The 14,685-nt window shown below is 35.0% G+C and overlaps 1 non-coding gene across 1 annotated transcript; it reads left to right on the top strand.

The window, feature by feature from the left end:
• Positions 1-1,162: 1,162 nt before the first annotated feature.
• Positions 1,163-1,281, top strand: LOC120587304 (5S ribosomal RNA). The gene has a single exon (XR_005648908.1). It is a non-coding gene; the product is annotated as a 5S ribosomal RNA (ribosomal RNA).
• The last annotated feature ends 13,404 nt before the right edge of the window (positions 1,282-14,685 follow it).

Raw genomic sequence — 14,685 nt, 5'->3', positions numbered from 1 at the left:
AAGAGAGCTGGTTCTTTGAAAAGATAAACAAAATGGATAAGTCTTTTGCCAGACTCATAAAAAGAGGTACCACATAAAACCAGAAATGAAAAAGGAGGTGACAACTGACACCCCAGTAATGAAGAGATTTATAATACCATGAACAATTATATGCCTGCAAAATAGACAACCTGGAAGAAATGAATAAATTCCTAGAAACATGCAATCTTCTCAGACTGAATCAGGAAGAAACAGAAAATCTGAACAGACTGATAATTGCTAACAAAATTGAATTAGTAATAAAAAAAACCCCTCACAAACAAAAGTCCTGGACCATATGGATTCACAGGTAAATTTTACCAAACTTTCAAAGAATAATTAATACCTATCCTTATGAAACTATTCCAAAAAATTATAAAGGGGGAAGGCTCCTGAACTCACAAGATCCATATTACCTTGATACCAAAACTAGACAAAGACACTTCAAAAAAGGAAAATTATAGGGCAATATATCTGATGAACATAGATGCAAAAATTCTCAACAAAATATTAGCAAACAGAATTCAGCATTACATTAAAAATATTATACGCCGTGATCAAATAGAATTTATTCTTGGGATGCAGGTTTGGTTCAATATTCACAAATCAATTAACTTGATATACTTCATAAACAAAAGAATAAAAATTATATGACCAAATCAATAGATCCAGAAATAGTATTTGACAAAATTCAACATCTATTCATGATTTAAAAAAAAAAAAAACTCTACGCAAAGTTGGGACAGAAGGAATATACCTCAACATAATAAATACCATATATCACAAACCCAGAGCTAACAGAATATTCAACAATAAAAAGCTTAAAACTTCTTTTTTTAGGGTCAGAAATAAGACAAGAATATTCACTTTTACTACTTTTATTCAACATAGTATTGAAAGTCCTACCCATACCAATCAGACAAGAAAATAAATTGGAAAGAAGTAACACTGTCATTATTTACAGATGACATTATACTATGTAGAGAGAATACTAAAAGGTCTTGTAAAAAATCATTGGAATGAATAAATGAATCCAGTAAAGTAGCAGGATACAAAATTAATATTCAGAAATCAGTTGCATTTTTATTCATCAATAACCAACTATCAGAAAGATTAAATACGATAATAAAAATAAAGCTTTATGGTCTACAGCCATGCCACCCTGAACAAGCCCGATCCCGTCTGATCTCGGAAGGTAAGCAGGGTTGGGCCTGGTTAGTACTCGGATGGGAGACCACCAAGGAAGACCAAGTGCTGTAGGCATAAAAATAAAAAATAAGGGATTGTAAGCTGACAAGGTCCTTGCAATCTGTGAGGTCAACCAAGGGTTGCCACGCCTAAAAAATGAGCAGAGGACCTGAATAGACATTTCTCCAAAGAGGATATAAAATTGCAAAGATACTCAACATCACTAATTATCAGAGAAATGCAAATTAAAATCATAATGAGGTATCACCTCACATCTGTCGGAATGGCTATCATCAATAAATCCACCAAAAACAAGTGCTGGTGACTATTTAGAGAAAAGGGAATCCTCATGCACTGTTGGTGGAATTGTAAATTAGTTCAGCCAGTATGAAAAACAGAATGGAGATTCCCCCCAAAAATTAAAAATAGAAGTACCATATGACCCAGCAGTCCCACTACTGAGTATTTATCTGAAGGAATCCAAAACACTAACTCAAAAAGATATATGCACCCCTATGTTCATTGTAATATTATTTATGATAGTCAAGACATGGTAGCAACCTAAGTGTCCATCGATTGAAGAATGGATAAAGAAGTTGTACATATATATGGTGTAATATTATTCAGCCATAAAAAGGAAATCTTGCCATTTGGGACTACATGGTTGGACTTAGAAGTTATTATAGTAAGCAAAATAAGTTAGCAAAAGACAAACACCAAATGATTTCACTTATATGTGGAATCTGACAAACAAACATACAAAACAGAAACAAACTCATAGATACAGAGAACAAATTGTTGGTTGCCAGATGGGAAGGGGGAATTTGGAAGAGAGAAAGAAAAGGTAAAGGGATTAAGTACAAATTGCCAGTTATAAAAGCAGTCACAGAATGTGAACTACAGCATAGGGAATATAGTCAATAATATTGTAATAACTATATGGCATCAAATGTGTACTAGACTTACAAGGTGATTACTTCATAAGTTATGTAAATGTCTAAGCATTATGTTGTACACCTGAAACTAATATAATATTTTATGTCAACTACAATTGAAAAATAAAAATAATAAATTTAAGGGCAAAAGAAAAAGGAATTTAAGGTACATGGACAGCACCAACTTCCAATTTTAAGATAAATAAGTTCTGAGGATGTAATACAACAATCCTGTATTGTATACTTGAAAATTGCTAAGAGTGTAGATCTTAAATATTTTCACTACAAAAAAAAAATGCTAATTACGTGAGGTGATAGAAGTGTTAACCCTATTGTGGTGATCATTTTTCAAAATATAACAGCAAATCATCATATTGTACACCTTAAACTTACACAGTATTTGTTATATGTCAATTGTATCCCAATAAAGCTTAAAAAAATAAAGGTATAAATAAAACTATTCATAGAAAACATCACTGTGTTCCTAAGAACTCCAGATAAACTCACAAAATCCGGTAGAATAGTGAAGTTAGCAAGATCCCTGGTTACAAGGTGAATCGTATATGTAAATGAACTGTTTCTCATATATTAGCAAAAGACATTTAAAAATGAAACAATATTATTTACAAGAGCATAAAATACTAACAATAATCTAACAAAAAGTATGCAATTTCTCTGTACAGAAAACTAAAACGTTACTGGCAGAAATTAAAGAAGACTAAAATAAGTAAATATAATGCTTTTATAGAGTGGACATCACGTTTCCCAAAAACACAACCTCAATCAAAACCTCAGAAAATTCCATTTTGTGGACTTGGACAAGCAGATTTCAAACTTTTATGGAAACACAAAGGACAAAGAATAATCAAAACAATCTAAAAGAATACATCTAAAGGATTTACACTACCAGATACAAGACTCCTAAATTAAACTAATTAGCAATGTATTATCGGTATAGGATAGACAAATAGATGGAACAGAATAGAGTCCAGAAATAGGCTCACAAATATGTTAAGTACTTGATTTATGGTAAAGTTACTGCTGGGAAAAAAAAGTTTCTAAGCCAATGTCAGCAAAAATTACCATTTTATTAACAACTAATTTACCTAAACTTCGTATCATTTGAGAGATTGTCACACCATTCTGCAGACAAGAAAAATATGAATTTTCACTCACTTTAAGGTGAATTCTCTATTTTCCTAAATATTGACAAGACTTTACAATCTTCTGAAAATTGAAATCAACTTTGACATGTTTAATAAACTGACATTTTATCACATTAATTATATGTTTTAATGGGATATTAAAATAACTATAAAGAGATTAGAGACATAACTGAAATGATATCTATTTTAATTTCTAGGACAAAAATCTTGTTATATAAATGTCTATATTCGGAGCTTTCCGGTAAATACAGCCTCATGCTAGGAGGGTGACACACCCAGCTCCATGTGGACAGAAGCTCCAGGGCTTGGCACCTTTCCGGATCTTACCCTATGTACCTCTTTACCTGGCTGCTCATCTATATCCTTTATAATAAGTTGGAAAATGAATAATGTCCTTGGAGTATCTTAGAAGAAATGGGCTACAAAAATTCAAGGCAGGCTTATTACTTTTCGAAATAAATGCCAAGTTAGGGACCCACAATAACCAGAGTACGCAAGAAGTGAGAGTTTACGCAAAATGTGTCATCTGAAGTTCTGAGAGAATGCAAAGGAAACTACAGTGGCTATGAAGCACAATCAGAGCATACCTCTAATTAATCACCAGACAGATAGAATGCAAATAATTTGACAGAATTGAAACCTGTACAATCAAAATTATACACAGTCCTTTTATGAGAAGCCAAAAGCCTCGAAATAGAATGCTCATACAGAATCTGAACCTCTGCTTATGTTCAGAATTACAAATACTCTAAAATACAACTGGTCTCCATCTAGAAAGTCAGGCTAAGAGTTAATAATGAATCAAATCATCACCAATTGATCAAGAGATAATTAAGCAATGTAACCTCCTGTTGGTTCTCACATCCACTACCACTCTCAGTGTGTGTGTGTGTGTGTGTGTGTGTGTGTGTGTGTGTGTGTGTTCAGAATAAGATAGACCTCTACAGAGTATGTCACAAATAGGCTAACAACTTTACAAAATGGTTGATGATACAAAACTAAACTGTATTGCCATTATAATAAAAGGGAGGAAAATGACCAGCTTTTTTGTTACAGTAACTCAATGATGTAACCTAATGTCTAAAACACAGAAAAGTTTGTGCTCAAAAACAAAGTGTGATCAAAACTGGAACTAGAAAGCCATAAGCCCAAATTTGAGACTGACAATCTTCCTTACACCCATTTACCTCAGAAGGATGAAGAAAAGAGAAATGATGTTTTATCTGCAAACTATTTTGGGGAAAATGGGGTGCTGAGAACACAAGAACCTCTGGAAATTCAAGGAAAAACAAAATAGAAACCAAGGAACCTAGAAGAAAATTAAGCTCAAGTTTCGAATCCCAAGCTATTAACAAAATCAATAAAACCAAGAAGGCTACTCTTAAGTGCACAAAAATAGCAAAAGATTTTCTATTAGCAATAAAGAAAAAGGGTAGATTTTTGAATGAAGAAATTTTAGGACAAAAACAGTTTAATTCTGGAAATGGAACCTGATCCTAGCTGCCTCAGGCAAATAGCCTAATGACTTTTACAACAATATACCTTTCATCAACCATGAGTATTAGGAGGCTAAAGTAGAGCAAAGTCAAGAAGGATCACACTTTCTCTTTTGTACACAGCCTTTAGGGAAAAAAGAGTCCAACTTTCCAATCTGGAGCATCACATTGCTCCCAACAGCTCTTGGAAACCGGGGAGCCACAGCAACAGTATTGTAAAAAGCTTTGAGAACATTAACCCAAGAACATACACAAGCCCCAGGAAAAGGTGAGAGTACTTATCAGGCAAATAAAAATATAACCTGGACAAGGTTAAGAACTTCATCTAGGTTTGCAAGATGAGTCAGTAACCAAAGCAGGATCTGAATTCAGGCTTTTCCTTCAGATACTATCAGAGCTTGACTCCCAGTCCTTGGCTCAGCAGATACGGCATTCAGTGTTCTCCAATGTTAGAGTCAGCCTGGGTCAGTTCTTGGCCGACTAGGGAAAGGAAAAATCTCCCTCAAGGCTCTAGGAAAAGAAGTCAAATTATTAAATACAGAGCTCTCATGCTAAAAGGTCTAAATGCCCCTCCACCTTGCCAATCACATTTCTCAATTAAAATAAGACACTAGATTTAAGGACTTAGTCATTTTAAGCTTTGACTACAAGCTGGATTCTATTTCCCCAACTTTCTAAATAAAAAATACTTGATGGGAGGGGAAGGATGCAAAAGCAATAATAGCTGAGTGTTTATTGAACATCTACTATGTACTCAGCACTATTCTAGGCACGGAGGATACTACAGAAGATAAGAACATTCCTGCCCTGCAGAAGATTATATGATTATTTATGTAATTATAAAAAATGATATTTTCAAGTACTGATAAATGCTAGAAAGAAAATATGGAAAATAATGGAGATTAAAGAGAGGAAACCTATAGTTTAGAATCACTTTCCATTTTTCTATGAATATGAGCCTGAGGAAATATGAATGATCCAGAAGAAACTTTAAAATATTTTCATACAAATTAATACAATAAATATAATCCAACATTAAAAAATGTCTATATTCGCATTTGAACTTCAAAATATGAAACTTATTTACCACCAGGGAATGTCTAAGAGGTTGAATCTTCTAAAATATACAGTTTTCACACATAACACCATCTTGAAAATATCTGGACTTTGCAGAAACCACAGGGTAAGAAATAATCCTTCAAGATCTAAAACAACCACATTCCTATCAAGGTAAAATAATTTTCTTAGAAAATGTTTGGTTTTTCTGTAACTACAACTAAAATATAAGTATATGTAACCCTGTTCCTAATGTCTCTATCTGATCTTTGTATATCTTGTGGGGGAGGTCAGGCAAACATTTTCTCTGAAGATTCAAAAACTTGCTTTGACCCAAAGACAGAATCACAGGAAGAATTTGATAGGCTGACAAAAGAGACAACCTTTTGGTAGTACATAGCTGTAGCTTAAGAGCAATGGAAATTTAGATAGGAGAACAAAATTCTCTTCAGTTGAGATCTACAAATAATATTCTTTTATATCTTCCTAGTACCTCACTGTAAAACTGAAATAAGTTTGAATGTTCATCAGCCAATAAAACAGTTAAGTATAAGCAGAAATAAGGGGGGAAAGCTTGTATGATTAAAAAAAAAAAAGAATTATAAAAACATGGAAAATCAATATAATCAGGAGAAATAATATTTTAAAACCAAAGTCTAATAAGTAAATCCCACGAGAAGTTTTAATTCAGATTTTGTGGGGCATTTCTTCTGTAAGCAGCCCCTGATTTTGGCCTACATTGAAGTCACGAGCTCACATTATAAGAAAAACATGTACTGCGTCTCTGCATTTGATATGAGCTTTAGTGTTTTACCACTGCAGCAGGTATTGCCTGCTTGCCAAGGGAGTCAGGGCAAAGGACTGATTCAGCAAATCTGTAGATACCAAGACTAAGGTTTCCCATTCAAAAGGAATTAGAACTTGGAAAGATGTCCACAAGGCAAAAATTTGAAGACAGCTGAACCCAAAACAGATGCAAGGCAATAGATGTTTCTTCTCTGGGCCTGCTGCCACCTGGACTGCTGACCTACACCATTCCTGCCAACTCAGTGGGATTCAGGGATTCAGGATAGCATCTCGATGTGAGTTTTTACTCTACCACTTATCATGGGATCTTAAATAAGCCACTTTCTAAACCTCGGTTTCCTTAAATCCAAAATCGGGATAAAACACCTGTCATAATTACCTTGGGGGATTGTTCTGAAACAATATTATGAGAATACTCCTTGGACTCTGACTTCTTTTTAAATATGATCTTTATTTTTGTGCACATTTAACAGTATTAGAACTACTGGAGTAGGTCTTGGAGTGGGGAAGAACGTGAGTAAGAACACGTAGGTCTAAGTTCTGATTCAGTTAGCAATACTCTGGGTCAGATGGTGTGACAGGCACTTAGGATACAGAAATGAAAATCACTGGAGCTTTTTCATCTTTAAGATAAAAAGTGGGGACCAGATAATACCCACTAATATCCAGAGACACTCCATGTACAAGTGTTATATATACTTTCAGCCTGTTGAGCCAGAGCTGAGCCCTGTGGTTTGCTTTGGACTATAAATACAAATAGAGATGATATATGCTCCGTCTAGACAGGAATGTTAAGTTTCAGCATGTAAGTTGCCTTGTTCTTTCACTATTTCCATGCTTCTTACATTGTCAAATGCTGTATTTACTCCTCAAAAATGCACCAATATGTATTTGGCTTGAGCAAGAAATGCATTTTGTTGTTTTAAGGACCCAGAGGTTTTAGTGTTCTTTTTTCCTATATAGTAACCAAGTTTATCTTTACAGATAAAACAGTGAGTATTTTTTTCATAAAGCTAAATTCGTTTAAAGGACTGAATTTTATTCTGAGTTTACAGTCTTCCTACATTTTGTTGCTGTGATAAAATACCTTTTCTTTTATGAAATGGTTAGCACATTGTAAGTAATGGAATTCCAAAATGTTGGAATTACACAAGTACAAGAAGTTCCATGAATACAATAAGAATGAATCACATGACTACTGCTTTAGAAGAAAATCATTATCTTGAATAATTGCTAAAGTATATTTTCAAAAGTTTTGCCAATCAAGCCTTATATTATAGCACTTCGGACATTCTATGTGAGAATACAAACTAACTTTTGGGTTTCACATTGAGAACCAAATAGTGATGGCTGTGTTCATGACCTTGAAATACTCTATCTCACTGATATAATGTCATATAGATGGAGCAAAGATGAGGTGTACTATGTTAAGGCATTTCAAGGCCATATTATAATTTACTGTCTTCAAACATCTGCCCAATTATTTTAAGGGTGTGATAACTGGTTTGTAATTTCTATATAATTAAAAGGCTTCTGATCAAACACTAGACAACACAGGACTCAACACGTTTGAAAGAGGTTTTAGACTAGCATACTTCATTTTTAGAAAAATGAGGTAAAATTCTAGAACTGACCTCAAAGACTATTATGGAATGAGCAGTTTCATTTGAAGAATGGATTGGTTGGGAGATAAAGAATGGAGAAAGGAATGGAGAAAGGCGGAAAACTGTCAAACTGGGTACAACTCAGCATTTGCCAGTTCAGCATTATGAAGGCTTCCCGGGAGCCCCGCTGTGCCTCTGCACTGCTAATTCCTCATGTTTTATTTTTCTTTCAGATGCCTTCTCAGTGGATCAAGTAAAAAAAAATAAATAACAAAATAAAATGGTCTCCAACATACCAAATAGCTGTCTCCAAGATCAGAAAGCATCAGAAAAGACCCTAAAGAGTTGTCTAATCCCAGAGGAAGATCTTATTTAAGTGGAGAAGTGCTTGCAGCAGAAACCTTGGAAATTTTAGGGATTGGGATTTTATTGTCAGAACTTTCAATAAAAGGGCAGCCACAGATCCAGGGAGCATTAAATAAAAATTGCCAACAAGCTGTCTTACCTGTGTGCACTCCACTGAAAGGAAGGGCAAACGTGAGCAAGTCGCTCTTGTACATCAGTCAAAACTCTGACAGCTACCCTGCGAGGTTTGACGAGCTGCCATGCCGACTACCTAAGATACTCTTAACTGAACCATAAAAAGACAAATAAATTAGTAATTTTATTCCTCCTGTCAGTGTCCTTTTTCATGAACTTCTCAAGCTGTTGGTTAGCATAGCCTGGAATGATTTATCAATATAATCTTGGCTTTCTTAGAAAAGACAGATTCACTTGATTTCCGCCCCCCCCACCCCCAAATTTTTTTGAATGGATTTAAGAAAATGATACAGATATTGCCAGTTTCCGGACCTCTCTTTTTACTCCCTGCTCTGCCTCCTCCCATCAGGAAATCAAACCAATAAGATTAACATAATCTTTCCTGGAATTGACTGCTCTTTTTAAATAGATCCCATGATAGACATGTGTAAAAATCAATAACAGGGTCCTCATTTGTCAAAGCTAATGACTAAACTCATTTTGAAGTTCAATAGTGGTTATTGAAGAGTGGCCACACATTATATATCTAATCCTGTAGGTCTCTCCACTTATTCTACAGAAGAACAGAGAAAAAGGAAGCTTTGTTGTTTGAAATACAGTATAAACACTTGTGTCTCTATTTTATTTGTACATATTTATTTTTCCTCCAAAGTATGACTATTCTTGAGTATTCAAGCTCATGTGTTAAAACAAATGAAGAATAATTCTTATAACAATTTGTAATACCATCTCCCCTTTTAAATCACTTCGATTGTAAGCTTCTTCGATTATATTCTTAACTCGTCAAAGTTGTAGACCATGCCTTACATATTTTTAATATCCCCAGAGAGAAACAAAGTGATTGGGTCACAGGTTAGCACAAAATAGAGATTTGGTTCAATTAAACAGAATTATCCAATATCATGGTTCATGGTGTAGCCATTATTCTAGACCAGGTAGTCATACCCAGTGTACAGTGCAAAAGATGTAGCTTTCCTGCAGACTCTTCTTTGAAAATTCCCTGCATTACAGGGTGCTTTAAGCAATGTTTGCTTCTAAAGTGTTCTTGCTACCTCCCACAAAACCTTTGCCTGGAACTCCAAGAGTGAGAACTGGCAGGTTTTAATATAACGCCCTCCTCCCTTTTAAATATCCTCTGATTATAGGTGTATGCCAGCAACAAAGCATCATAAAATCCAGAATAGAGATGTGGATGAAACACACGCATGATATAGAGCCCCTAACTAATTAAGATTAGTTTTTTAAATTATTATTAATAAAAGCAATTCCTATGTGCACAATGCTTTATGCTTTGCACAGCTTCTTTACATACTCTATTTCATTTTCAACCCTAATCAGAAAACAATATATTTTTTTTATTTCCCTAGAAATTGCAAATTGTTGTTTACTGGTCTGTATTCTTCATTTCATCAGCAAGTTGCCTTTTTCTGGGCTCCAGGTTGTATATTGTATTGCATGGCCATTGGACACGGCTATCTCATGGAATCAATAGGTCAGGTACAATTTGAAACTCCCTAGGTAATGGATTTTAAAAACTGCTTCAGGGTGGGGGAGAGAGACAGGAGGAAAAAGAATCCACAGAAACAATAACTGAAGTGGAGTGATACATTCGTGACGGGAGCTGGAGAACTCCTGTTCTTTATAATAGCTTCTCAGGGGAGAAGCCGCCCTTTTCCAGAGAAGCTGTCCTGGGAATAGCAGAGCCACTGCCATCCCATTCTTTTGATGAACAGAAACCTTATCAGTGCAATTCCCCTTGAGAGTTGAAGGGAGAAGGAAGGTGTTTAAAGACTTTTGAAAATTTGGGTTATAATGGGAGGAAAGCCCAGCATTTGAGCTTGTTCATTTGAAATATCTCTTGTGAAGAGGGCGGGGGGTATTCTGCCAAATTTAGGACCCTCTCAAAGCTCACAGATACTGACAGCTGATCTAAGCTTGGTGCATGAGTTTATTCTTGCCAGGGGAGAGAGGGAGCAATGAAGTGAAAAGGATGCTGAATGAATTAAATACAAAGTATAAAAACAAAAATGCTTGCCTCCAACCTAAATATCACAATGTGATCATATTTTCAATTGCAGCTATGCAATGGTAATGTCAAAGCATCAGTCATTAAGTAATAAGTAGCATAAATCATTTTGACTTAAGAACAAGATGCAGACACCTTGCAGTTTTTAATTATTTTTAGAAGCGCAAAGTATTGCATCGCTTTGTCTCATCATTACAAGACTATGAGGTTGGAAAAATCGAGGAAACTTATACTGTCACATTATGGCTTTATTGCACACATTAGGCAAACAAACAAACAAAAAGCACCCCCTTCTATTTATAGAATGCTCAAAGCCTTAATTATCTGGTGGCATAGGAGGAAAGATCTAAAGCTATTCCACAACCAACAATAGGCCATTTATGTGGTACAAAAAAAAAAAAAAAAAGTCTGGGTTTATAATGAAAAACTATCATGTTATTAATACCTCTTATTTATGTTATGTATAGTTTTAAAAATATATTGATATTTTCCCCCAGTGGTTTTATACAACCACAATTTGTTTCTTGCTCACAGTCCATGTTCTCTGTGGGGCGGTGGGGTCTCTGGTAGTCACACAGAGGCCCAAACTGATGGGAGCTCCAGCATAACACTTACCTCCATGACCACTGAGTCAGGGAGAAGAGAGAAAGTGACTCATGTGCTGGTTATTAATGTTCCCACCTGAAAGTAACCATAGATAAGGAGCAGTTGAAAAAGAAAATTGGGAGAGGGAGACAACCATAGCTAAGATGGAATTTTGATATGAGATATGTGCTCTGATAGGCATATTTCACAACTCCTGTGCTGCTTAGAAAATCTTAGGTAACACCTCTTTTTCATTAAGCTTTGTGTGGAGGTAGAGTCTTTGGAAAGAACTCTAGTGGAAATTGACTTTTATTTTATGTCTGGATGGATATAGTGGACATTTTTAGTTACGTGCCAAACAGCATTAGTCTATTGTTCTCCTTTCTTAATACTCAGATTTCATTCAAGTGTCCGTCTTTCAAGCACAATTCTTGTGCTTGAGGAAAAATGACTCCCACACAGTACATTCTGTTATCCCGTCCATAGCCATAGCTTTGGTGGTGGGCATGTGACCTTTGCGGATGTAATCAGGATGAAGTTTAGAAATTTTGCTAGAATTTTGGGAGAAAAACTCGCTCACATAAATGTGAATGAAGAAAATGCAGCTTTTGTTGAGTCCTATGACCATGAGGGAGCCAGGCTTAGATGAAGTCGACCATGTGAACATAGAACACAGAGATAACGATGTTGGGATACTGAGTTAACTGAGCTTCACTCTTTAACCAATTAAGTAAGTCACTAAAGCCCCTTTAATGTTTAAGCCCCTTATTGTTTGAGATGGGATTTTTATTTCTAAACACAGTACAAGGTTGTAGGAGGCAGAACCCCTGAGATAGTAAATTTTAGAAATTAACAGATATCGTAGGCTATAGAATTTTCTGGAGTCTGGGCCAATTACATCCTGAAATCCAAAGGGCAAGAAGGCCCCAGCTGATAAATAGGTTACATTCCTTTCTTTTCCACAGTGTTTTTGTAACTAATATGTAGTGGACAATAAAGAACTAAAAGTACTTTGACCTATCTCTGTGATAACTGGGGAGATGTGCCCTTTGATACTTTTAAATGGAGAAAACTAGAATGTGCCATAGCAACAAGATTTATTTTGTTTCCCTCCCCAACTGCCTGACCAAATAAATCTCCTTTTCCTGTTTACTGGAGAATCCTATGCACATGTCTATGACAGCACTTAACACACTGTCATATGCTTACTTGCTTGTCACGCAACCAGACTGGGAATCTTTCAGGACAAAGATAGTGCTATTATCCTATATATTTAGTGTATATCATAGCACCAGGACAGTAATGGGACACTCAGTAAATCTGTTTTATAAAATGAGCCTACATGCTTATATTTTTCCTTCAAAACCATAAGCTTTCTGACAAAAAAAACAAAAACAAACAAACAAAAAAACCAGCCTCTTAAAAAAGAAACAATACAAAAAACATGTGATTGGTAAAACCAGTGTATTTCTACTTTGTCTAATAACTAGAAAAGCTGGATAAAAATATATATATAATTCATACATATGCACACACACATCCATTTGTAATCAGAGAGTTTCTGGGGAGTTTATAACTTGAGGTACCAAAATCTTGAATAGAAGGAGAGTTCACTGAGAAGATCCCAACTATCTCCCTCCTATTTTTTTCCTTGGGACATATACCAGTTCTTAAGCAGTACAGGGTAGACACTAAAAAGTCAGCAAAGAGAAGTCTGAGCAAACTTCTGGTGACCTCATGAGACCATGGAGACACAAAATGAGAGTCAAGCCTTCTAAGATAACCAGGATTTGAGAGACCAAGATCGAGAAGAAGAGAGAGATGTAGGGAAGTGAGTCTGACACACTCCATATTAGTTACCTTTTAGAATAATTTGCTGATGCTTAAGTTGCATGGTACAAAAAGCAAAGGGAAAATATGACAAAATTTTTGGTAGTTTCCATTGCTTTGAAGATAAAAATGTGAGTTTAGAACCCAGAAAAATAGGAAAGGCTCTGGTAAACACTCTTAAGTTCTCATTTGGTGACTCTAGGGGCCTTTACCTTTAGAGTTGAGATAAAATAGAGGTAGGATTGATAATAGGAGTTCTGATACTCAATCTGATATCATGTACAGTGTGTCCTTATTGGATTTAGATATCTACCTCTGCTCTAGTAGCATAGAAAAAAAATGAATCCTCCGTAGTAAGAGATAACATCTATTGTCTATAATTTCTCACATACAAAATCTATCATTCAACCAAGATTCCCTGACATACCAGTAAAGAGGATTCAAAGGAAAAATAAACAATGAAAACAGATCTACAGTTGAAGAAAATGCTAATTTAACATAAATGTGATTATATTCAAGAAAAATGAGTAAAATGAGAAATTTCATTAGATTTACATAATCAATAAAAAGGATTCAGTGAAAAGTCTGAAACTGAAAAACACAAGTACTGAAACTAAAAACAACATATGGGTTTAATGTCAGATTGGACAAAGAAAAATAGACAAATATAAACTATTCAAACAAACATGGAGGGTACAAAAGAGGGAAGGCACAGAAAATAGTAAGATAGATGAAACATTTTTCTTAAAAATGTTCTAAGCTATAAGCAATTATAGTCCCAGAATGGCAGGAGACAGAATGGACAGGAGCAATTTTTAAAGAGAATGGTCGAGAGTTTTTCAAACTAACAAAAGGCTTTAAACCAAAGATTAAAGAAGTTCCACAAACCTAAGAAGGATAAAATATATAGAAAAACACACTTATGTATATCATAGTAGAAGTGGTTAAAATCAAAGACAAAGAGAAAGACTTAAAAGCAATTAGAGGAAAAAAATGCATATTGCCTTCAAAGGAGCAGCATTGAGACTCACAGCTGGTTTCTCAACAGAAATGATGGGATCCAGAATACAATATAGAGTGCTATCTGCAAAGTATGGGGGGGGGGCGGAAAAACTTCAGATTTAGGATTTATATCTGAAGACAATAACCTTCAACACAAAGGCAAAAAATATTTCTAGGCAAACATATACAGAGAGAATTAGTCTCCAATATATCCAGAGTGAAGTAAATACTAATGAAATTTCTTTAGATAGAAAGAAAATGATCTTAGATTAAAACTCTAAAATGCCAAAAGGGGATGAAAACAACAGAAATGATAAAATGTGGTATAATGACTATACAAAACAGATAGTAATGTCTTGTGAGATTTAAGATAATATTCAGAATTAAAGTGTATGACACAAAAGGGATGAGAGGTGTATTCTAAGGCTTTAG

This window comes from Pteropus medius, unplaced genomic scaffold, assembly GCF_902729225.1.
Source record: "Pteropus medius unplaced genomic scaffold, Ma_sr-lr_union100, whole genome shotgun sequence".
Taxonomy (NCBI): Eukaryota; Metazoa; Chordata; class Mammalia; order Chiroptera; family Pteropodidae; genus Pteropus; species Pteropus medius.
The sequence above is the reverse complement of the archived record's forward strand: the minus strand, read 5'-3'. Positions and strand labels throughout refer to the sequence as shown.